Below are 23,914 nucleotides of genomic sequence, written 5' to 3'. Positions count from 1 at the left end.
GTGGCAACACACTGATGGTCATCTAGTTTCCTTTAAATTATGATAAAAGACAAAGATTTGAAATAAAGAGATGAGGAAAAATAATTGCTCAACCAAATTAAGGGAGATTAGGAAACAGGCAGGTGATCAAGAAGACAAATTTATTGTAATTTAAAAATTCCAGAATCACGCTGGTTGTTTACAATAACTTCTGGGTAGAAAATCCCTTTGTTATGTACTTAAAATAAAACGGTGCTGAACAAATGCTGCCTCTGTCAGTTAGTTTTTAGCCACCTAAAAAGGCCCACCAACTAAAGCTGTTATCTCAAAGCAACCAGACTCCACTGACAAAAACAGAAAGTTTACTCACAGAATACAGTAGTCGCTGGTCTACAGCTGCCTTGAACAATTATTGTGAAAGGTAAAGCAGTGGAAATATTCCAACAATAATGAACACTTAAACTAATATTTTTTTTTTCCAAGTTGGTCCAAAGCAGTGTGTTGCTTAGCTTCTGAGCAAGTAGATTTAATTTATCAAAGATGCTAGTACATGAGAGAAGCACAGCGGAAACGTCAGATAGGTCAGACCACAGTGCTTGTTTGCTGTCTCAGTCAAGTAGCTGTCTGTTAGTCACTCACTTTACAGCAGGAAACAGCACTTCAAAATAAATGCTTTGTGCCAGAAATTCACTTTAATTCAAATTGAAGTGTGTTTTTTACAAACTTGACACGTTCTCAAGTCTCAACTTTTGGTCCATTCAGAATGGATCCGTGACCCACTAGTTGGGAACCACTGCCTTAAAGTGTCCTGAGTGTCTCACAGCCTCTCGACATGTCTTCATTTGTAATTTGTTTTTCTGCTCTTAATTTAAACCCTAAAGGTGTACGATGCAGGATTAAGATTGCAGACAAAAACAGAAGTAATCCCCCTCAGCCATCACTTGTGACCCACTAGAAGTGTGTGGTGGTGTTCGGGACTTTCCTGGGCACTATATAAAGGTTAGTGACCAGGTGCCAGAAAGACACAGCGCCGGAAAACATAAAAATATAGCCAGCGAGAGTGAATCTGGAGTTAGCTTTAATGTCACTTTTGCTGGCGATGCTGTTTGCAAACAGTCCTGCATAGTTTACCTTCAAAAACCTAAATTTCACCACTACGACTGCAGAACTGCTGCTGCAGACACAGATGCAGTGAATGAAACATAAACACAATCAAATACTGCATCCTTGTATCTTTTGATTTAACAATTAATCATATAGTTTGTGACCAACGGTTCAAAACACAAGATTGTCAGGTTACTATCATGTAAGAAAAAAAGGTAAATCTTAACATTTGAGAGACTAGAAACCACACTTTCTTTCTTTACTGCTTGACAAATTATCAAAATTGTTGCACATTGATTTTCAAGCGGCTACCTGTCAGTCGGTTTTCCTGCATGTGGTCGGCAGCAGCTCTCACCTCTTACATCCACAGACTGGCCCATCCTCTTTTGTTTTGTATTATTCCTCCACACATTCAAATCTTTGTATCTCCATAAGTAAAATTCGGATGCTTGTGAAGAAAAGTCTGATGACAGTGAATCTGTTTTATCACGCCATGATGAAACATGGAGCCTTTTCATGAAGAGGACCATTTCATGTTCTCTACTGGCAGTGTATATTTGACTGGGATGTTGATGACCTGTAAGGTTTCTTCTTATTTATGATTTTAACCTGAAATCGGGCTGGGTGTCATAAAACGGTAGTTCCTTGTTAGTCATTCCTGACAGGTCACAAGTTTCTGGTGCCTTTTTTAAAAAGCCTGTAAACACACACTTAGATATCAAATATATGTAAACAAAATAATGCTATTCTAGAAGAGACAGATACACAGTAACAAGTCAGAGAATTGTTCTTTAGATAAATTGAACAGTATTGGTAGAAACCTTTAATGACACTCAGCCCTAATGAAACATATTCCATGTAAGCTTATTTAAAAAGAGACTGGGACTTTGTTATTAAAAACAGCTCATGAAAGATTTTTTCTTATCATTTGTTCTGATGATGAAAAGCAAATAGTCCAACCTGTGATGTGGCCTGAAGTATAAAAAAAGTTCTGGTTTTGTTATTTGGATTTTTGAAACTGGAAGTCAAAAGATATGAAAATACGTAATGCCTGATCTCGGTGCTTTTTGTTGTCGAGGTGGGAAAAACACGAAGTGTAATTAAGACGATGTCACTGTGTTGCTTCTTCTGATTTTAAATGTTGACATTTCCATGTAGCATTGAATCAGGAACTCTTTTGCTTTTGTTTGTTTTTTTGTGCAGATGTTTATCTAAAGGGGCACTTTGACGATTTTTAGCCAGCTTTGTATCATAGCAGTGTGGTCTAGTATGTGTAAATGAACTGCAGCTGTGACCACACCCAGCAGTGATGTCACAGGGTGCTGGAGTACACCTGTACGTCACTAGCAAGGTGAGAACTACAAGACATCAGCAACTTCAAGCCTTCACAGTGTAGATCTCACACTGTGATAAATTGGGTCGTAATTAGAAACACGGAGACAATTCAAGATGCTTCTTCCACATCGTGTACACACACCAGTGTGAATAATTTAATGTTTTCTGAGGAAAACCCTCAGCTGCTTCTCTGTAATCCATTTGCTCCTCCAGGCGTCACTGATCTCCATCAGTGTGTGATGAATCTTCCTCCTCCTGCAGCATCTCCTCAAGACATCATGGGAAACCTCTTCCTCTTCTCATCATATCCTGACGTGACCTTCTGTGACCTTCTGACCTCACAGCATCTGTTGTAAAGATGAGACTCCTGTCTCCATTTACAGAGCTGATAAGCAAAGCAAGTAAGTTCATCAACTCAGGGGCTGTAGAAAAGGGCTGAACACAGGGAACTGAGTGTTATTCACAAGATCTGCTGTTACTGTGAAAAATACCTGTAGTAAGTTAGGATGTTTGGTGTGGGTGCACCTGTGTGCTCCCATACAAAACAAAGATGCCTTCTCTGAACGTTAACACGTCCACACAGTTGCCTCTGAAGAAAACAACGATGTGCCTCCATTATTACTTTATTTTCAGCAACACACAAACCAGTGTTGCAACAGTTACCCTCTCTCTCTAGATATAGATTATTCATAGACTGATGCACATAAAAGCCCAGGCTATTAATTTCTATAGTATACTCGCCACTCCATTCACATTATGGGTATCGAATGAAGTACTCTGTTGGTATTGGTATCACTTTAAAGGTACTGCTATTGGTACTGGCACCTGGGGTCTCATTTATACACATTGCGTATGCACGAAACGAGGCCTAAAAGAGGCGTACGCCACTTCCTATGCACAAGTTTTGATGTATAAAAACAGACTTGATGGGAAAAACCTTGACCCATGCTTACCAACAAATTGGAGAAAGGAAACTGGCAACACAGATGGTGAGCTGGAGGCTTGATTGTAGAGATCGTCAAATATTTGTTGGCGCACACCATTTTTGGCTTTTGTTCGCATGTACATTTTTAGTGTGGATCCTACACATTGGTTTATAAATGAGACCCTAGGTCCATTTGTTTTGGAGAAGAAGAGACCTCTGTAGATGATTTGGCTTGCAGAAAAAAAACTCCTGAACATCTGGATCTTAAGTTCTCAGAAAAAAGGTGAGCACACTTTAGTAGGTGCTGGGCCATCTGCACCGAGCAGTGTCAGAAAAACACTGCTTTGTAATGTGACACTGCTTCATTCAGTGTTTTTACCAGTTTTAATCACCTGTTCCTTTTTCTATAGAGAGGAAGAGACCTCTGCGGATAATTTGGTTCCCAGTAAAAACCTCCTAAACAATGAACACCTAAATTATTCTAACCAGGAGTTCACACGTAGCACACTGGAAAAGTTGCAGTTGGTTGCATCTGCAATCCTCACTGCTAGATACCACGAAATTCTGCACACTGTTCCTTTAAATTAATTAGCATATTCTCTCTTTTAGCTCTGGTTTTGGTCTCTACCAGCTCCTGAGGGAAATATTCATCTGTTTAGCTGCTGAGCGAGTTGGTCTCACTCCAAAGTCGTAGAAATCCAGCGCTGGGGCAGTGATTGCTGCGTCAGAAACCAACGAAAAAAGGCGGCCTTTATCATCGGCATGATACGCCGCTGGTTGCTGTTTTAGTTTAACGGCATCTGGCAGTGTCAGCGGGAAACGTGGTGGGACAAGGACAAAAGTTATGGTGGCAAAAGTCCAACTGGGGTGGTTGGGTCCAACTAACATTGACTTTCAAGTGTATCTTGAATGAAGACAATGCATGTAACAGGCAGCCGAAACTCACTTTAAAACTCTGTAAAGCCGAGGGGAGCTGAGTGTGACTTCTGTTAACAGAGAGAAAATCCAAACGCAGCTCCACTTAGGCATTAAATAAGACAGGAGCGTCAGATATCAGCCCATTGAGCTCATTTGGACGCCTCTTTTGGCAAAGCACACAAACCCAACAATGTTCCTGTTCTCTCTCAGCCACACGCTGCCCTGCTTGCATAATAATGTATGACACACTTTAGCAACTTTGCAGCGTCTGGTCATTATTTTGTCCCCTGCAATCATGTTATTCTTTTGGCCCGCAGTTCGCCGCCCTCGCATCCTCATCAGCCCAGAAAATATTCAAATGAATGGGCGGCGCTGCAGGCCGCCGTGTGAGGCTGAGGTGAGGAGACAGCTTCGAGTCCAGCAGAGTCGCAACTTGTTAGGAGGCCAACAGACTCCTGACCCCGTTACTGAAGGACCCGCCTGGTCTCCCAAAACCACTAATAGGCCCGAGTTCCTCTTGTCTTTCCGGACCAGTACTCATTGATCACTGGGTTTGTTTAAAATCTAACAAGGGGAAGAGGATCAGGCGCATTTTCCCACTAAGGGAAGCTCTGTGTTTTCCCAGGAGTTTAGTCGGTTAACGAGGTGGATGTTCACGGGCTGTGTTCCAAAATGTGATAAAGATGCAGTGAGGGTGGAAGTGCCAAATATTACTGGATGCTCACTGGAGGAACACTTGAACTCCTGCTCCCTCTGAGAGAGAAATTAAAGCTGCCGTGTGGACTTAAATGTTTACACTCAGTGTTTCTCACCAGGACTCATTGTATGTGTGTGTGTCACAACTTTTCTTAATGATTTCCTTCCTCATTAAAAACACATTGTTTATATCCATGTTTGCTCTTCTTCAGCATCATTTTCTGGAGCATTTAATCAGTAGGCAAGAAAACTTTGATATCAATTCAATTCAATTCTACTTACAAAGCCCAATATCACAAATCACAATTTGCCTCACAGGGCTTTACAGCATATGACATCCCTCTGTCCCTTGGACCCTCACAGCAGATAAGGAAAAACTCCCCCAAAAAACCCTTTAACGGGGAAAAGAAATTGTAGAAACCTCAGGGTGAGCAACTGAGGAGGGATCCCTCTTCCAGGACGGACAGACGTGTTTGCCAACAAACGCCAGTTCTGTTCTGCCCTCATCTCCACCATGTCTTGAATATGTTGAATTTAATATTTTAAACGTTTAAAGCAAATCATCTGACTTTTCCTTTGGAACAAAAATTAAAAAAATATGTTTTATGTAACAATTAAGATTGGGGCAAATTGTCCCAAACCCCCGTCATTTCCCACAGTCTTGATTTTTGTAAAATTGCTCTTAAGTTTTATTCAGAGTGATGATAAAAAAGGTCTTAAGTAGTCTTAAATCTAACTTTCCTTAAAATGTAGGAGCCCTGGTAGTGCAGGAACATCTGGCAAAATGCTGCTTGGACAATCAAATACATGCAAGGTGCACTCCTGTTGATGTCAGTCAAGTATTTGTACTGTTAATATAGTGATTGGTGAGTCAGAAGGAGGACTCTTAGCACAAAGATTAAGATAGGTCCGCACAAAACGCATTATTATTTTAGATTGCATTAATCGCGTGCTGCTATTTTGTCTCCTAAACGCACCCTTACTTACAATGAACCTGCTTCCTGCTGCTGCAGTAATGGAAAATAAGACACCACTGCGCCTTTAAATGGCTCCTTTCACCTTAAAAAACTCCCACCGCTTCAAATGGCGAGTCAAAAGTAATATGCACCTTGTTTCAAACGGAATTAAAAGTACTTAGAGTTTGAGCTGAGCACACAGGTGCAACTAATCAGATGTCACCAGGCAACCACCAGAGATGGCACAGCGCCATTTTGGAGTGAGCAATTCACCAAAGACTTCGGATGAAAACTAATTGAAGAAGTTAGCAACAGCAATGCTAAATGAGTGGAAACTGGCTGCAGACTTTCATGTGACGTCCTGTGTGTGATTTATCCTGGCTTCACGTGAGTAGAGAAGTTCGCTAGCCGCTAGGCTAATTTAAACAATGTAAAATGCCATTCGTGCTAATACCGTTAGCATGTTATATTTGTGTGGAAATCGTGTCAAGAGTGAGACAATTATTTTTTCGGTGACCCTTGTGAGTTGTAATGGAGCTGAATTTTATAGTGTTACCTTTGTTAAATGTTGCTGTTGTTTTTGGCTTCATATTCGTCGAGGAGAACTCGGCTAACCGCTAGGCTCATTTATACAATGTAAAATGTCATAGGCTTGTGCTAATAGCGTTAGCATGTTGTATTTGTGGGGGAAATGTGTCCAGCAACAGACAAGTGTTTTGTCTGTAATTCTTGCGAGCTATAATGAAGTCGATTTGTGTACTTGTGTTTGAAATTGTGGCTATTTAGCCAGGTTTAATGTGTGTTTTAGGGGTGTTTTGAATCAGTTAGACCTCTACAACACTTCACAGAAACTCCACCTCCAACTAGTGTTGTGGAGGTGTAACTGCAGAGCGACACAGACACCACTGCACAAGTATATTAGCTTTATATTAAAGAGCCAGTGTGTAATATTTGGCATGGTTTATTGTCAAATCTGAATCTGAATCTGAATATTCTGCCCATTAATATGTTTATATAAGTGTATAATCGCTATAAAATAAAATTCGTTTGGTTTTCGTAGCCTTATAATTATGCTTTTTATATATATATATATATATATATATATATAGCAAGGGCCTTGCTTTAGAGAGGTCGCCATCTTGCGCCGCCATGTATGTAAGGCAGCCCAAGCGGACAATCCAGCCAGCCAGAGAACGCGCTTCGCGTGTATAAATAAACCAACGAAGACAGCGGAAGGAAGGAAGAAGGAGGAGGAAACAGCAGAGAGTGTTAGTAGTTCGTTGATAGAGAGTAGTGAAAGGTTTTTTTAGTTATAAAGTTTGCGAATGGACCACACTTACCATGCAACAGGAGAGAATGAACCAAAACCGTCATCTGTGAGGAAAAGAAGACGCGACTTCACTCCTTGTGATGCACTCTCTGCGGCGCTTTTCCTCCTGATGATATATCTCCCCAATGATGGTAGCACCGAGTCCCATTCTGTGCAGCAAAATGGGAGCGGAGGATTCAGCCTCTCTTCTCACCCGCTCAGCATCCAACACATGGAGTTCCTCATCTGTATGCTTCGGCTCAAACAGGTATGGCTCTGGGTCTGTGTCCGCTACAAGAAACTCTTCAAAATCGCGTTCAAAGTCGTCCATTGCAGCTACTATAGTCTGGAGATATTGCTAGGCTAAATAAACAGCTGAGCTCTGTTTACAGGCTACGCTGTCAGTCAGTGTGCGGGCTGGAGATTGGTGGAGCAGAGAGGGGAGGGGGTACCTGCTAGGTATTGTAAACGAGTATGTGTGTATGGAGTGTGTGTGTTGCGCCAGAAGAGTCAGAGTTTGGGACGGAGTCTTTTACCCCCTGGAGTGTTACTGGAGTTTTTGGAGTGCTCAAATAAACGGGCCTTTTTCCAGAACACTACTCTGGTCTCCTGCTCTTGAGAGATTCATTACAGTATCGTAACATGTAGATTTCTAAATAAACATTCACCTCGTCGCTAGATAGACCTACTCCTGAAAAACTTGTCTGTGCAAGGCTTTTCGTCCCTACGAGGCCACCGTCATTTACCCGACGGGAGGGGTGAGCGAGCGAGCCCTGCACTCTAGAATTTGACCACTGATGTCACCGTTTTCAACGGTTTTCAACGCATTTTACACACTGGCCCTTTAAGGGGATGTTCTCAGGTTGACATGTTCTGTGTCATATATCTTAGGCTTCCTACAGACTGTGAGATTTTAGCAATCTTATAAGTTTGGTGCAGCTACACTGTTTGACATGATCTAATAAACTTGGGTGCGACATCAGGTTTTAAGGCTTCTGCTGCCACAACTGCACAAGGTTTTCAAAAGGCTTTTTAGCTTAATTCAAATGCATCTGGTCCTGCTCCACGCATGAGTGCCTGAAGTTCATCTTTTCTTCCCTTTTCTTCAAGAGCACCTGCGTTTTTTCTTGAGTATCATCATACAAGCACACTACTATCTCGATCTTCAAGGTTTTCCTCTTTGCTGGAATACCACACATTTCTTTTAGCATGTTTTGCCTCAATGATGAGCTGCTATCTGTCTGTTTGTTTTGATTTGGAGCGAGTGCATCATTTCATTCTGCATTTCAATTGGTTGTTTAACAGACGTAGGTGGTAACAGCAGTCACACAGTGAAATGGTCACCTCAAATTTCTTACAATGTCAGAATTTTATCCCAGGCTGTCTTTGATCACAGCACTCCCTCACTGTGCGATGTAGGACCATCATTTTAGAGCCACGACCAAAGATGTCGCCACATTTCTTTCACATTGGTCATCTTTAGTCTGGGACAACCCAAAATCACACGGTGCATACTGGGCTTTACAGTCGGGGAGACAGTTGTTTCATGCATACAGCACCTGTATGAATCAGAGGAAGCAACTAAACCGGAACTCCTGAACAGTGCAAACACTGTCACATTATCTGGGGATCATTGGACGATAGTGAGTTGTCAAACATATATCATGGTAATTGCAGTTTTTCAAGGTGGAAAGCACTTTGAAACTGTCTCCTACCTCTAAATCATAGTTTCAGGACGACATGTTTGTAGCAGTGCATCTAAAAGTCAAGATTGTAAAGTAAATTTCTTTGCATTTATTTGATTCCCTGTCAAAACACTCTGTTAAGAATTGCTTTACCATGTTTTATGGACTTCAAAGTTGTTTTGAAATGCAAAATAATGAAATTTCTATCTATCAAAATTCAGCTACTGAAAAATTAATCGTTTGACAGCTCTAGGCAGAAGATAAAAAAGTTGCCGCTGTTATAATTCTCTAGTTTTTAAAATCCTGTCCGTGTGTATAATTTAGTCCTGTGCTGCATTTTGGTGTCTGATAAACCTTAAGATCTGTTGCTCACATTGGACTTCCTGGATTGTATTTCATGAGAAAACGCACCTCACCTTCCTTCATCACCAGCACAGCCCCCAGTGTTGAATTAATGACTGTGAACAAGGTTCAAATATCTGGTGTTAAGTCTGAAACCAGAGGACTTAAAGCTGTTACAGCAGCACGTTAATACCTTTTGCTTTTACATAAACATGTTCAGCTATCACATGCGGCTGAAGTGTTTGAGTGTCTGCATACTTTTGGTCATTTTGTGTATTTCTAAAACACTGCTTCCCTTTTTCTGATCTTTACAGTCTCATGAGACTGCTTACACATTTTTAGTCTCATTAAATGTCAATAACTACTTTTTGAATAGAAACAAATGTGCATCACTCTTATTTACCACAACACACACATGTACACACACACACACACACACACACACACACACACTCCGCCACCCAAACAGCAGCTTCCCATCGTTCATCCCGAAACATGTTTAAGTGCCTCGTCTGAAGAATTTCATTTCCTCTCCAAAAGAGGATAATCCGCCCTCTGTTTTTGTTCTGTGGCTTTTGGAAGAGATTTCCAACAAACAATCAAAGAAGTACTTTGCCCTCGCAGCTTAGCGGGGCTTCTGCTCCCTGAGCGGTGAATGTGCTCGACGGCCCTAAGCCTCTAGAAAGGTCCCCTAGCATTTTGAAGTTCAGAGCTGCGGCGTTTGCATTAGTGTTGACTTCACATGCTTGTTACAAAACAAATGGGGTAGAGCCTTTGTAATCTGTGCTGAAAATCCCCCGAAAATGAATGAGATCTGTGCTGCGTCTCAGCTTTCTGGGTCAGTCTGACACAGCTGGTTCACACTGCTGAGGTCGGCGTACACGCTGCAGCAACAGCACGGGTCACATGTAACCTGACTGGAGGGGGGGGATCTGCCCATTTCCTGTCCAAAAAAAGAGACAGTTTTTGATATTTTTGGTGAAGACAGTTTGTATTTGTGTAGTGTTAAATTTGATGTAGTTAAATGAAAACAAGTTATTAAGTCATTGAAGCCTTTTCTATCACATGCAAAACAATTACAGAAGCAATTAAATTCTGGTTCTCAGGCCCCATCTAACAATACTTACATAATATATAATATGAATATAAAAATAAAAATCATGTGAGTTAAAGTCTAATTACAATCTAAGACCTAAAATAGTGCAGCAGACAGGGTGGCTGCAGGTTCTTAAAAACTCTTAATGTTGATTTATGATATATCATGAATATTGGACCTTAAAAGTAATTAAATAGTCATAGATTTTAATTTATGCAGTTTTAATTGCTACAAAATTATACTTTATTTATTTTATCCATCTTATAATTTCTTCTCATCAAAATGAGTCTGATGTCACAAATTTTTAAACCAACAACTGAACCTGATTTACCTTATACACATGCACGTATATGTTGGCAAAATGTAGATTAATCTAACTCTCTAATAATAAACCAATAAGCTCCACATTACTGCATAAAACCTACCTCTGCACAGGACCACATATTCATTAAAATTTATACCTACCTGGAATTCTTGGATAAGGAAAAGATGATTTGTCCAAAAAACAGTCTTAAATTTGGTTAAAAATGATCTTGAAAGGGGCGTCAGTGGCTTAGTGGTGGAGCGGGCGCCCCATGTACGGGGCTGTTGCTGCGGTGGCCCGGGTTTGGGTCCGGCCTGTGGCCCTTTGCTGCATGTCATCTACCTGTCCTGTCCATTAAAGGCAAAATGGCCAAAAAAATATCTCTTAAAAAAAAAAAAAAGATGATCTTGAAAAGGTCTTTAAAGACATTAAATTTGAGATACCTGCAGACACCCTGACATCAGGAGACCAGCTTGTAAACTGGGTGAAGTTTGGTCTGCTGAAGCTGCTGTTCAGTCAGTAACAGAGAGGACCAACTGTCTCAGTGATGTCACACATATACCATATACAGTATAATACTGAACTGTAAAGTTTTACAGTGGGCACAATGAGGAGTAAACAGGAAGAAAACATTACTTTTATTTATGCTATTTCCCCACCCATAGCAGCTCAGCATACCCACAGTGAGACACGGCTTAAATCCATTATCATAGTTAGATATCAGAGTCAATCTCTGGGTGTTGAATACTAGGCTACAGCCAGTTAGCTTAGCACAAAGACCAGAAACACAGAAACAGCTAGAAACAGTAACAAAATGATCACAGATGAACACACAAAACCCAAAGTTGAGAATCTTGAACTGTCAAAAACAGAATAAAGTTGCCTTTGAAAATACAGTAATGCTTTATGCAAAGGAAGTCTTGTGGTTGTGTTTTATCAACCGTTTTATACCTTCATTGACTGACTCCTTACTCCCCTTAATCAGCCAGTAGGGGCTGCAAGTTTTCTGGAATTGGCGTGGCTAAAAACAACAAGCCTTACTGTCTGTTACAGGAAACATTCTGGCTCAAAAACTGACATCTATAGAAAAGTTTGGTCTCATTTTGAACCAGAGCATCTGCAGATTAATTCCATATTTGATATGTTTTGGTCCACTGAAGTTAGGCATAACGTGAGATAGATAAATCCCAATTTATTGATATCTTCGCCACTATCTTCACTGCAGGGGAGGGATATTTCCAATGTGCGCAGCTGTGACTAGGTTTTGTTCAGTCTGCTGCATGGCGTCATCCCACACTGGGAGTATTTTAGAAGCGAGTCTGATTTCATAGACTTACAGATTTTGCTGATTAGTTCGTTTTTCCTTAATATATTTGTGTTTGTACCATGAGGAATTAAGTAGGCAGTTAAATGGTTTCATTTTTTGTCTGTTTTAATTGTGCTGAATGTTGTTTTTTCCTTTTTTGTTGTGCAGTAGCCTACAAACAAAGTTAATACATTAAAAGTCGAGTTATGAACGACTTGGATCAAAGATTTGTGGCTGTGTTTTAGTTATTAAGAATACATTCTTCCTCATAAGTACATCATATCTTTATTTCACATATGGTGCCTGTTAGCAGGAGGACTCAGTCTGCTCTGTGCAGCGTGCTGCGGCTTTGTCAAAAATAGACAAGGTGCGTATTTTTATTAGCCTCTGGGATGCATCTGAAATGTGCTGCATTGCGTCTACTAAAAATTACAAGAATTGCGAGTGGCTGTGGTCAGCTGGGAGCACTTTTCTAGTTTTGGATGTGGATTTATGGATGCTTTTGGCACACCTTACATTTGTACAACAATTCAGACAGATTCAACAAACGAGCAGCTATAAATATAAATACATTTTTTTTTAAAAAAACAGCATCTCTATATTTAATCTCTGTTTACTCATGAGTGTATGGCACCAGTTGTCCTCCTCCTCCTCCTCCTCCTCCTCCTCCTCTCCGTCTTCCGTCTTCCTCTCTCGCTGTCACTGTTTTGACTCGACCTGTCAGCAGCCTCAAAACAACACATGAGGCCTGGTGGCGATCAGCGAGCTGCTGCATCTGAAGGAACACGGGTTCTTTTAGGGTTCTTTGGTCTAGGTTGTGACTGGTCCCTACGTCAGACGTAACTGTTCCCAGCCTGAGTTAATATCATATATCATTTTCTTACTTTAGTCAAATCAAGTAAGCTCTTTGGCATGACGTTTGAATGGAGACACATGTTAACAAAGCATATGTATAAGCAGGAATTATATATGCAGTCAATACATGTAATACACAGTACAAGTATGAAACTAGGGAGGTCCACACAAAGAAATAAGATATTAATTAAAGATAACTTCAGCTAAATTATAATATATGCTGCTGCATGTAAAGTTAGGTGACTGAGAGGTACCAGCCTTTCTGAGGGAGACAGAGGGAGCCATCTTGGGCTGATGACAATGTTTAAGGGCTCCTTGAGGTCCAGGTGGTGTTCACTGGACACCTGATGTTTAACCCTAAACTGTTTTACCACCTGAGAGAAAGTGTGAGACATGAAATGACTCCCAGGGTCAGTTCTCACCACTTTTGAGACGCCAAAGGAGTCAGTGCCTTTAATACAGGTTTGGTTTTAAGGTAGCGCAAGGGAGAAGCAGCAGGAGAGCAGGAGAACCCTTTTTTGTGCCTAGGCTCAAAGCAACGAACTGCACCCTTGTCTTTACATGCCTACTGGTACCGCAAGAAGAAAAAAGATTAGGCTATAAACGAACTACACGACGGTTGCGTTACTTAATGTCACCAACATAACAAGACTGTATAGCCGTGTTCGGCGCGGTTAGGCTTGATGACATTCTGTAGTCTCATTTAGCCACTGTTAGCACCTGCCTTTTTCAGGCACACAGAAGCTTCAAAGTTCAGCAGTGGGGTATGTACTGACGTATTTTATGTTGTAGATCAAAACGTGAAAGTCTCTTAAGCTTATGTTAATCACAGACCTTATTTCAGGCATCTAACCAAACACCCATTTAGAAAACCTGCTGACTCTGACACCAGGGAGCCAGGAGTGGTGACGTGCTAACTCATTTATGGGTTGTAGGACTCATTACTGGGGCGATCATTTCAGTTATAATGTATGTTTTATCACAGCGTCATCCTCTATACGAGGCAGAAATCACTGTGTTAATCTTCTGTGTGTGTGTGTGTGTGTGTGTGTGTGTTGTGTGTGTTGTGTAACATTGGCAGTGAACACTGTGTTCAGACAGGCAGGATCACTGCATCTGTTTACAGCGACCTGCAGATTAGATCAGACCTCACACTTCAAATAGAGACTAATCCAACACACGCACACACGCACACACACACACACACACACATACACACAAACACTCACACACAGTCCTACGGGAACATTAAAGTCAGTGACATAATCCACGGAGTTCAAAGAGAAACACTTAGAGTTGTAATCATGGAGATGGTGTGTGTCTAACATTTAACCACAACACACACGCTCTTTAAATTCTAACACAACAAATCTCCATTTATGATGATCTCACACACTCCCTCTCAGCCCCAGTTTTTTTATTTTCTCACTGGTTTACTTGTTTTTTTCTGTGCTGGGATGTAAAACCAGAAGACAGATGTCAGTCAAGTTGCATCAAACAGTGGTGAAAGGCAGTAAGTACATTTACAACCATTTGAGCTCTTGGTACTGTGATAACTGAAGTCACTTTGTTTCGGATTACTAGACAGAATATTAAAAGAACTAATACATGATGATGAATTATTACAAACTCCCCATCAGTGTATGAAGTCATTAAAATGAGCTCCACCTTTACCTGCTGCACACCCCCCTCCCCCTCTCCATTTCACGCTAGACTTTCTTATCTACAAAAAAAAGAAATAGTCCAGAAAATAATCTTAAAAGAAAGCAAATGATCCTCTGCTGTCAGCAGAGTATCCAGACAAACAGCAGTAATTGTGTGTGTCAGAGGTCAGAGGTCACTGACAGGGTCTATCGTCAGACTCAGGTCAGATGTGGTGATGATGATGAGGATGAAATGCAGTGTCTCTGCTGCAGCAGCAGGGCGGCGCCATCGAGCTGACCTTGAACTTGGCTGAGTTTGATGTTGATGCTGTTTGACATGTCACCGCCTCCTCGCTCACCCACAGTCAAATACAGAGTGCTTCACTCCCATTAACAATGCAGAGAGTGTGTGTGTGTGTGTGTGTGTTTGAAACGGTTTGGCTTTTTGAATACTGACTCCAGTATTTGATCCGACAGTTGCTTTTACAATTTTATATATATATTTTTTGCTTCTTTGTTAATTTGTTGCTAATTCCGCTTGAGTGATGCCAGTAAATGTAAATTTTAAATGACATTTTTTAAATACAGTTTGTCTGTTTATCCTTTTAATAAATTACAATGATTTCCTACCATCAATATTAATTATGGTATAGTATTTGTCTCCCAACAGGAAAACTATATCAATCATAACACAGTGACCATAAATTAATTATTATTATTTATTTATTTATTTATTTATTTTAAATTTTGCATGACCCTAGATTCAGTTTCAATAAAAAGAATGGTGGCTCTTTACTGCATCGTTTGTGCTAGTTTACCTTTAATGTTACAGAAATGCTGCAGAGCACAAGTCGCTTGTATTTTCCAAAACTAAAATAATTCTAGTAATGCAATACAAAACAAAATATGTATATATTCATTTCACATACAGATAAACATTGCTAGGCTTCTCCTGAGAAATGTTTTACCAGTTGTGAGGAAACTGTAATACTGCAGCTGGTCGTACCACTACTGCTACTACTAATTATAAAGTACATTGTTTTTTTTAGTGATATCTTACTGTATGTAATTCTCACCCTTTTCTGGCTGATGACTGTTTGTAGGTCCCAAATAATTCTCTTGACTCCAGCATTTACAAATTGATATATGACACAAGATTGATAATATGGAAATTTCTTTTGTCAAACAAAAATAACTTCCCTCACTTCCCTCATCAAGTGCGAAATAACACTTGATGAGGGAAGTGAGAAATATTAGGGTAGAGATCTTTCCCTAAGAAATGAGACACTTCCTGCAAATCGGCGCGCAACAAGCAGGCATACGTCACTCGTAGTAGCAAGATACCGGTCATTCAGATTTGAAAATGCCGGCTCCAGCGCTTGTGTTACCTGTAGCGTGTTATTCTTCTCCGTCTGATGAATCAACGGAGAAGAAATGCTGAAAACAGGAGGCGCCTACGACGTCTTCTAGTTCTGGTCGATTTTGTTCGGGTAAGTCGATTTGTTTAAATATTTTGATGCTGTGTTCAACAGAGTTGCTGATGAGTTTACGCTAGTCCAACCATCTGTTGTTGGTATAGCCTACATTCCGATCGTACAATAACAGATTGTTTTCAAAAACTTGCTGAAGTTGCTGCCTAGGGCGGGATTTAAGTGTTGGAAACCACTTCCACTACCTCAATTGTGTTTTGGGACACCACTAGCCTAAACGTGAATGCGCACAACCGAGTGCAAGTGGGTATTTCTAGGGGAAGTGTGGGTATTGGGACAGGCCCTTATTAATCTAGTTAAAGAAAACATTGGAGAGACAGCTTCAATATTCTTTTTAAATTAACAGTGGTTTAAAGGTCCAGTGCGTAGGATTTAGGGGCACCTGTTGGCAGAAATGTATTTAATATTCATAGCTGTTTTCATTAGTGTGTAATCACCTGAAAAAAGTGAGTTTTCGTGGCCTTAGAATGAGCTGTTTACATCTATATAGGGAGCTGGTCCTCGTCTATGGACAGCCATGTTTTTATAGTCGTCCATTTAGCACACATTTGCTGGTGCCAGGTGAGCGGGCTGTCACCCATGTGCCAAACAGTGCAGGAGAAACACTAATTTGTGATTTGCAGCTGCTTTATTTCAGTGTTTTTTCCAGTTTTAATCACCTGGTCCATTTGTTTTGGAGAGGAAGAGACCTCTGAACGACTGAGCGATGAACCACTGAATCCCCCTAAATTTTACACATTGAACCTTTAATATGACTGTTTATAAATGCAAATATCAAATAAATGAGTTGTATTTCAGTTTTGAGTGTGTTACATCGCTCTGTTTCAGGTGGAGCTGTGATTAAGTGGTGGTACATTGTTTTGTAGAAATGCAACATGGGAGAAAAATAAGCACAGATTTTGTTTCACCCCGAGCAGAAACATAACTGGGAACAGTTGAGTTTTTCTGACGCACCGAGCAGCTCACTTTAAAATCAAGTGAAAGTCAATAACAGTTTGGGTTCTGGTGTGATTCATCCGCATACCGTACGACTGTATGTGTGTGTGTGTGTGTGTGTGTGTTGGCATACATCTCTCCCATTAACAAAAGGTGATATATCGACTGTGGGTGGATGGATGGACAGATGGGTTGGTTGGTTGGTTGGCTGGTTTAGCAGGAACACTCAAAGGGCAGCAGGGTTAGCTGTGTTTCCATACAACAACAAACTGCCACAGGGCCCAGTGGGGGGTGGGGTGTGTGTGGGTGTGGGTGTGTGTGAGAGTGAGTGAGTAAGGGGATGGAGAGAAGAGGTAAACAAGGCTTACAGGTTAGAAAGTGAACACGTGACCTGAATATTGCTGGTGTGAAGGTCGGGCTACCTGTTTGGGAAAAGTAGGAAGCAAAACAATGATATGTACAAAACAGATTGTTGCATATAAAGCAGTTTCCCAAAATTTAGTATTTTTTAGGCTAGGAGCAGTGAGAGATTATTAAAACTGACACACACACAGTACAACCACGGACTTCCAACAGCAGACTTAACGATAAGTTTCAACTGTCAATAACTAAATACTCCCTGAACTTTTCTGAGAATCACCACCTTATCATGGTGGAGGGGTTCGCGCGCCCCTGTGATCCTGAGAGCTGTGTCGCTCCTGACGGGGTCTCCCAAGGCAAAGTGGTCTCATGTGAAGGGCCAGACTAAGAGCGATTCAAAGACCTGCATGCAGAGTCTGCAAAAAAAGTCCATATGTATCTGCAGCCATCAGAAATGGATTAAGTCCCAATTGTTAAAAACAAGACAAATGTGTTTCCAGGTGTCGGGGAGTTCTGCTGCACACGGTTTAAGTAGTATGAAGCCTTTAGTGTCTGCAGAAGGAACTGTGTGAAGTCTAATAAAAGTCCTCAAGTGAAGACTACAAATTTGAAAATGAAACAAATCTGGAGGTGTAGAGTTAGGGTGAAGTGAGCCCTCTGAGGCTGGCTGCTTATCTCTGCTGCAGGTCAGCGGCTCCAAGCTACATTAGCTGCTACTAGCATAACACACTACCATGTCCCACCCAGCTGTCGGTGGTCAAGTTGCATTGTGAGTGATGTAAGAGGCAGGTTCTGATAGGGAAGTTGAATGTTTAGCTTAAAATAGACGATACCTCTGGTTCTGCTGCTTTTCTGTTGATCTGTTTTTGAATTAAACTGGCCTCTCTAGAGAAGTTGGAATATTGATAAAAGCAAAAGGCAGTGTGAAAACTGCAATGGAAACAGAGTGAGCAACCACTGAGGTGCCCTTGAGTAAGGCCTGAAAGCCCCGTTTCCACCAAACACTTTCACTGTAGAACCAAAACCAACCCCTCAGACATGGTACCTAGACCCTAGCATTTCCACCGCAAACAGTACTCTTAAATGTGGACGGAGTTGTTGTCACTTACTGCTCCATCCAGCACTCACTGTATTTCCTCATCATCAGTGACGCAGATGGAAGTCAGCACCTCATTTATCGTCCACAGAACGAGGCTGCACGCCCACATTTTCACAACAAAATAAAACGGGCTGCAGTGAGAGTCTCTCTCCATGGGATATTTAAAAATAGCAGGTTTGTGCATTTAGTCCTTCTCAGGCAAGCTCAGGGGTTTAGTGTTGCCGTAGCCCACAGGAACGATGCTCCGCAATGCTTTTTTTTTTTCTCCTAGTGAGGATTAGAGTATATGCAGTTCACATAATTAAGTCTAAATTAATATTTTTTTTAATGCTTGAAGATCCACGCACTACTAAATGTGTCTGTCATGTAAAAAGTAAAGTGATGGTCAAAGTTGTCATATGGAATATTTAAGATGTGTTGATTGATTCACGTCATCAACTGAATAACATTACACCTTAAAATTGTTGGCAGTCGCCCCGCTGCACAAGAGGCAGCAAACATCCTTTCATTTTATAGTTACAGTTTACTAATAAAACTCTCCACAGTATGAACAGTGGTTACATGAGCCTCAAAACCAGACACAACTCAGCCCTGAGCAGAGTGACCGTCCTCTACAGTCAGACTGCAGTGTTCACAGCTCCACCTTTTAGTACCAGATCTGTGTGCTAGGTACCTCAACGGGGGGGGGGGGGGGGGGGCAAACATGGGGACGGTGCAGAACGGTTGTATTGGTACCATCCACAACTTTTCACAGTGGAAATGGAAAAAAAAGCAGACTGAACTGAACTGAAGTGAACCACACTTGACTGCTTGGTGGAAACAGTTCTTTGCAGTGGAGTCTCCAGTGGAGCTGCTCAGTCGCCAGCAGATTAGACTCTTGTTGTAATGGTTAGCTTCTACATGTGTATGTTTGTAACTGTCAGGATGTGATTAGGGAATTCCTGCAGAAGCAACCAGGTCTTATTCCGAAGTTGTCAAATACCACTGCCTGCTCATTATTTTCTGCGTCAGACAGCAATGAAAAACAGGCATCCTATTGCAGTAGTATGAAACATAATTGGAAATTCAGTAATAAATTTGAGTCCAAAGTGACGTACAAATTACATAAATCTAAGTCACAGTATATCAGGAGGAAGCCTGTTAGAATAAGGTTGCAGGTGCCAGGAAGTAAAACATAACAGCACAGGAAATAAAATAGTTTTTTATTTTTGGGGGGCTTTTTGATGCAATTTTTAAGTGTGATGGAAATCGGACGACTGAACTGTTGTGACAGCAGTAGTTGTCATACATAAACTTGAATTAGCGAGTTTAGTCACTTTGTAGGTGAGCATGAGTGATTTGAACTGACTCAGCTCGCTGTGTTTGGAAAAGAAAGTCATTTGTGTACTGATAAATGTAGGTTGTGGTTTGGGTATATTTACTGTCTCTTCCCTGTAGTGGTGAGGTTTCCTGTCGTACTGACCAACAAACTCTTACTGAAGTTTTTGTTGTTATTATTTATTAGTGATGGAGAGTTAGTCAACATGTCTCAAACGTAAATAAAAACCAGCTCCACCTGGTTGTAGATCTGTGATTGGTCCAAGAGAGGGAGCCATGAGAGAGAGAAAATAAGATGTTTAGCCCCAAAGTGCCTCTTTTACCTTCAGCTACCACACACACACACGCCTACACATTCAAAGACACTCAGCCAGCTACACAAACACACAGACTCTTATCACCACCCTTGACTAACCCCATTGGCTGTGTGTGTGTGTGTGTGTGTGTGTGTGTGTGTGTGTGTGTTTGATGCTCATGCAGAGCGACAGGCGGGTCTCCAGGTCACTCACAGGGACGTCTCAGGGCCCCGGTCCATCCTGGCTGCCCGCCAAACTGTCTCCCTCGCCGGGCTGGGGGCGGCAACGATGGCGCCCCCCCTGTCCCAACACCTACACACACACACACACACACACACTCGCAAACTCATACTGTACTACATCTCAGGTCCAAAACAAAAGTACAAGTAAAACTACAAATACATTTAACTGTTTACTTAATGTTTACTTCAACAGCCCTTAATATTTACGTAAAAGGATATTGTGTTTCTCCTTTAAGACTCTGTTCTTGAAAACAGCTTTAAAGACAAAACGTAGGGCGATAACATTGACAAAATATGATTAGATGGTTAGAGTGAAAAATAGAGAATATTGATACATTAGTACAGTTATACTCGCTGTTTTACTTGCTATTCAGAAGTTTCCTTGGGATGAAAATCCTGAATTTTTCTGTTTTTGAAATCATTAATTTGGACAGTTAGCATTTTGTAAAACACTGATATGATCATATCATCACAAAATGATTCCTGTTCCTCCGAGGATGAACCCGTTAGAGTCTAATGACCACAGGATCTTTCCTATTGCGCCTCTGTCAGGACAAACTTCACATGTTCAGCTCAACTGCTGGTGAGACCCCAAGAAAAGATAAATCATCAGGATGTTCAGCTTGTTCTCATTCTCAACTCATCAAATGATAAATGATATGATACCCTGGGTGGGTGACATCTGTTTGCAACGCCACTGGCAACAGTATTACATGAAGAGCTGGAATATCCCTGTAGGCTGGGAAGCTGAGAAGTACAAGGCTGAAGATGATGTCCAGCGTGACAAGGTGTCTGCTAAGAACGGCCTGGAGTCGTACGCTTTCAACATGAGGTCGACTGTGGAGGATGAAAAACTTGCTGGCAAGATCAGTGAAGACGACAAGGGAGGGGAGGTAGAAGGGTCTAACAAACCCTGGACTTTCACCCAGGAGCCTGCTGTTTGCTTCCCGTGTGAATATAGAGCCAAACCGTGATGTGTTTTCTAACCTAACCACGCCTCTGCCTCTGTTGCAGAGGCAAATAAATGTAATGTTTTACCGACGTTTTAAGTGTATTATGAAAGAGACTCTATGCATCTATCGAGTAGTAACTGTAAGATTCCTGTGGAAACAGAAGTGTATTTTTAAATGATAATATGCATATAACAAGCATAAATTGACCCACTGTCAAAAAGCGTTACCAACAGACACCAAGCGCGTCCTATTTAGACGTGAAGGTCTATTGGCAAAGCGTCGATATTTGCTTAATTGGGATTAGAACACATTGGGATGTTTGATCTGTTCAGCACTTAGGGCCTGTGTCCACATAGCGTTTTTCTACGAGAAAGCGATGGTAGAGTGCTGGGGAGCACTTCATCCCAGCACTTAATTTAAAAAGTGTTGCGTATGGGTTTTGTTTCTATGACAACAACATGTTGACATTGATGTTAGCTAGGTAGCTAATGTAACACTACGTTAACAGAGGGTTGACGACACAGTTAACAACAAGCCAATCTGGAAATCCATCGGTTTAAAAAAAAAAAAAAAAAAAAAAAAAAAGTTTTGTTTTTTTTTTCCCTTCCTTTACCTCTGGAGGCACAGTTCGGAGTTTTTTGACTACGGAAGTGCAGGGGCCTCTGCGATCGCTCACGCCCTTCACTTCTGGCGGTGCTCCCAGGGAATCGCTGTGTTGTTTACAAATACTTCGGGGAGAAAACCAGCAGAGTTTAGCTATATGTCACATTTTTCACGTCACTATATCACCGTGTAGACTAATCTGATGTTTGTTAAGTCTATAAACACAATGAGTGAACAAACGTTACTATTTCTGTGTGCACGTTTTGTAATTAATAACATGGTTATCGTAGATTAGCTGGGCTAACCATTAGCTGTTAATGTTAGCCGTTAGCGGTGTCTGTAATAACCATAGACTGTATAAAAATAAGGTAATAACTCAATAAACGGTCCGTGAATAAAATATTTTTTCCAGTGGATATTTTAGTTACAACATGATTGAGCTAGCAAAGCAGTTTTGTGTTGCTATGTGTGGTATTTATTCAGTTATGGGAAATCACAATGTCTAGAAAGCATCAGTGGCTGCAGCTGACAGGGACAGTTAGCAAAGCTAACATCAGGACGTCATCTGTTAAAAGTCTCCCGTTGTCGGATACGACATGAAACTACTCCAGTTAACTCAATCATGTTGTAACTAAGACATCCGCTGGAAATTTTTTTTTTTTTTTTTATGTTGACGAGACAGCATTTTGGGTGGAGCGGTCGCTATGGACGCGGAGCTTGCTGTTTCTGTAGGTACACATTTTCTGGGGACACCTGCACGTCTCGGCCATGCCCCCTCCAATGTGATTGGCTAACGCGCAGCATCGTTCAAACCCAACAATGTACAATGTAAATTGCAGAATCTGTCTTGAGAGATTAACAACAAGCTAACAAAGTGTACAGTGATAATAGCACAACACTCACCAACAACAGTGTCTGAACTAAGTGGACTTTTCTGTCTTTGTTGTGACTGGAGACATTAGCCTAGCTAAAGGAGCAGCGTGACATCACCAGCAACTTTCTGAAAAGTTCAGAGATTTTCAGCTCGAAGCGCTTGGTGTCAGACTGCTCTGAAAAAGACACTGGGCGCAGGCTTTTTTTTTTTTTGAGGCGGCCGTATTTGCCTATTTGTCAATGAGAACAACTGAAAAAAGATGTTGATGCTGAGGAAAAAAAAGTCGATACAGGCCCTAAATGAACTGTAGTGAACACTGCAGCCTGTAGGTGGCGCTAACAGGATTTTACACCTCATGTAAGCCCTTTAAAATAAACCTTTGAACGCTTTTACACACAAAATCATCATCATATTATCACTGACACACACCTTTGGTCATAAAGGAGCAGAAACTTGGCAGTCATTAAGACATTCCTCTCCATGCTGAAGCACTCAGTCATCACTGGGCCTCTTTCTTTCTTTCTTTCTTTCTTTCTTTCTGTGTGTGTGTGTGTGTGTGTGTGTGTGTGTGTGTGTGTGTGTGTGTGTGTGTGACAGGGCAGGGTGTCTCTGTTTGGACTTCCTCTCTGTGTGTCTTCAGTTTGTCGTGGTGGAGCAGCGGCAGCACGCTGGAGGAAACGTGGCCACCGAATCGTCTGATGGACCGAGCTGCACCAGCTGAGCCACCTGCCAGAAGCTTCACTCTGATTGGCTGTCCAACAGGAAATGGAAAACAAATCAAGACCAGAGGATGAAGTTGCAAATTTAACTCTGAGGTAAGACACAAGTTCACTCTGCACAACAGTTCTTAGCAGGTTCCAGTCAGTATGCACACTAAAACTTGTCCCACAATGCAATGCGGCAGAAAGTGGGGGCGGAGCTTACAGTGGGGATGTTTAAGATAAAATGCAAACAGCTGCAGGAATAACTAAATGAATAATAAACAAAAACTTTATCTATACAGCAACTTTTAAAGCAGTTACACAATGCTTTACACTGCAAAGTCTAAATTTAAAAATTATATGGATTCGACAAAATGCACCACAATAGAAGAAGATAAAAATACTCATGTAACCGGTTTGGCCTGACACTTCAGTTTGCAACAAGCTCTGGGTTGTGTTCATGGATGGTGAGGAAGGAGACGAGGACAGATTCTGCCTTGCTAACCAGAGGGATTTATTCTCTGTGCAAAACACATTCAAATCAGTACAGCAACTTCTTATGACCAGCTTGTCACAAACACACCTCTCCT

General features: G+C 41.3%; 1 long non-coding RNA gene across 3 annotated transcripts in view; it reads left to right on the top strand.

The window, feature by feature from the left end:
• Window positions 1-5,981: 5,981 nt before the first annotated feature.
• The window catches only part of LOC125904065 (uncharacterized), an 80,128-nt gene continuing 62,195 nt past the window's right edge, over window positions 5,982-23,914 (top strand). For all 3 annotated transcript variants that reach the window (XR_007451380.1, XR_007451379.1, XR_007451378.1), the window contains exons 1-2: window positions 5,982-6,300; window positions 23,221-23,438. This is a non-coding gene — a long non-coding RNA (uncharacterized LOC125904065). The remainder of the gene's footprint in view (window positions 6,301-23,220; window positions 23,439-23,914) is intronic.

Source organism: Epinephelus fuscoguttatus, linkage group LG16 (genome assembly GCF_011397635.1).
Source record: "Epinephelus fuscoguttatus linkage group LG16, E.fuscoguttatus.final_Chr_v1".
Taxonomy (NCBI): Eukaryota; Metazoa; Chordata; class Actinopteri; order Perciformes; family Serranidae; genus Epinephelus; species Epinephelus fuscoguttatus.
Note: the sequence above shows the minus strand (reverse complement) of the source record. Positions and strands in the feature narration are given on the sequence as shown.